The following is a 2,346-nucleotide window of genomic DNA, read 5'->3' as shown; positions in this document are numbered from 1 at the left end:
TGTATATAGCCATGTTATGTTCTACTCCCTGTATATAACCATGTTATGTTTTACTCCCTGTATATAGCCATGTTATGTTCTACTCCTTACATATAGCCATGTTATGTTCTACTCCCTGTATATAGCCATGTTGTACTCCTTATTTATAGCCATGTTATGTTCTACTCCCTGTATATATAGCCATGTTCTACTCCCTTTATATAGCCATATTCTACTCCCTGTTTATAGCCATGTTATTTTATACTCCCTGTATATAGCCATGTTCTACACCCTGTTGAGTTTGAGTTGAGTTTATTTTTATTTTTACAGGGACAGTGCACATTAATCAACGTTTCAGTAAAAGTGCCGGTTTAGGCCAGCCGGCAAATTTTCAACCGCAGTCCCTGGGCAGGTTATTAAAAACAATTACAATATAGACAATAGCAACATAGAACAAGCAAGACATAGCAACATAGGACAAGCAAAGACGTAGCATACAGACAGAGCAACATAGAGCAAAAAGCAGCAAGACAAAATTCATAAAGCCATGTTATTTTCTACTCCCTGTATATAACCATGTTATTTTCTACTCCCTGTATATAGCCATGTTCTACTCCCTGTATAAAGCCATGTTATTCTCTGCTCCCTGTATATAGCCATGTTCTACTCCCTGTATATAGCCATGTTATTTTCTACTCCCTGTATATAGCCATGTTATTTTCTACTCCCTGTATATAGCCATGTTATTTTTCTACTCCCTGTATAAAGCCATGATATTTTCTACTCCCTGTATATAGCCATGTTATTTTCTACTCCCTGTATAGAGCCATGTTATTTTCTACTCCCTGTATAAAGCCATGTTATTTTCCACTCCCTGTATATAGCCATGTTATGTTCTACTCCCTGTATAAAGCCATGTTATTTTCTACTCCCTGTATATAGCCATGTTATTTTCTACTCCTTGTATATAGCCATGTTAATTTCTACTCCCTGTATATAGCCATGTTATTTTCTACTCCCTGTATATAACCATGTTATTTTCTACTCCCTGTATATAGCCATGTTAATTTCTACTCCCTGTATATAGCCATGTTAATTTCTACTCCCTGTATATAGCCTTGTTATTTTCTACTCCCTGTATATTGCCATGTTATGTTCTACTCCTTATATATAACCATGTTATTTTCTACTCCCTGTATAAAGCCATGTTATTTTCTACCCCCTGTATATAGCCATGTTATGTTGTACTCCGTATATATAGCCATGTTATGTTCTACTCCCTGTATATAGCCATGTTATGTTCTACTCCCTGTATATAACCATGTTATGTTTTACTCCCTGTATATAGCCATGTTATGTTCTACTCCTTACATATAGCCATGTTATGTTCTACTCCCTGTATATAGCCATGTTGTACTCCTTATATATAGCCATGTCATGTTCTACTCCCTGTATATATAGCCATGTTCTACTCCCTTTATATAGCCATATTCTACTCCCTGTATATAGCCATGTTATTTTCTACTCCCTGTATATAGCCATGTTCTACTCCCTGTTGAGTTTGAGTTGAGTTTATTTTTATTTTTACAGGGACAGTGCACATTAATCAACGTTTCAGTAAAAGTGCCGGTTTAGGCCAGCCGGCTAATTTTCAACCGCAGTCCCTGGGCAGGTTATTAAAAACAATTACAATATAGACAATAGCAACATAGAACAAGCAAGACATAGCAACATAGGACAAGCAAGACGTAGCATACAGACAGAGCAACATAGAGCAAAAAGCAGCAAGACAAAATTCATAAAGCCATGTTATTTTCTTCTCCCTGTATATAACCATGTTATTTTCTACTCCCTGTATATAGCCATGTTATTTTCTACTCCTTGTATATAGCCATGTTAATTTCTACTCCTGTATATAGCCATGTTATTTTCTACTCCTGTATATAACCATGTTATTTTCTACTCCCCAAATATAGCCATGTTAATTTCTACTCCTGTATATAGCCATGTTAATTTCTACTCCTGTATATAGCCTTGTTATTTTCTACTCCCTGTATATTGCCATGTTATGTTCTACTCCTTATATATAACCATGTTATTTTCTACTCCCTGTATAAAGCCATGTTATTTTCTACCCCCTGTATATAGCCATGTTATGTTGTACTCCGTATATATAGCCATGTTATGTTCTACTCCCTGTATATAGCCATGTTATGTTCTACTCCCTGTATATAACCATGTTATGTTTTACTCCCTGTATATAGCCATGTTATGTTCTACTCCTTACATATAGCCATGTTATGTTCTACTCCCTGTATATAGCCATGTTGTACTCCTTATATATAGCCATGTCATGTTCTACTCCCT

This window comes from Oncorhynchus masou, chromosome 14 (assembly GCF_036934945.1).
Source record: "Oncorhynchus masou masou isolate Uvic2021 chromosome 14, UVic_Omas_1.1, whole genome shotgun sequence".
In the NCBI taxonomy this organism is placed as follows: Eukaryota; Metazoa; Chordata; class Actinopteri; order Salmoniformes; family Salmonidae; genus Oncorhynchus; species Oncorhynchus masou.
Note: the sequence above shows the minus strand (reverse complement) of the source record.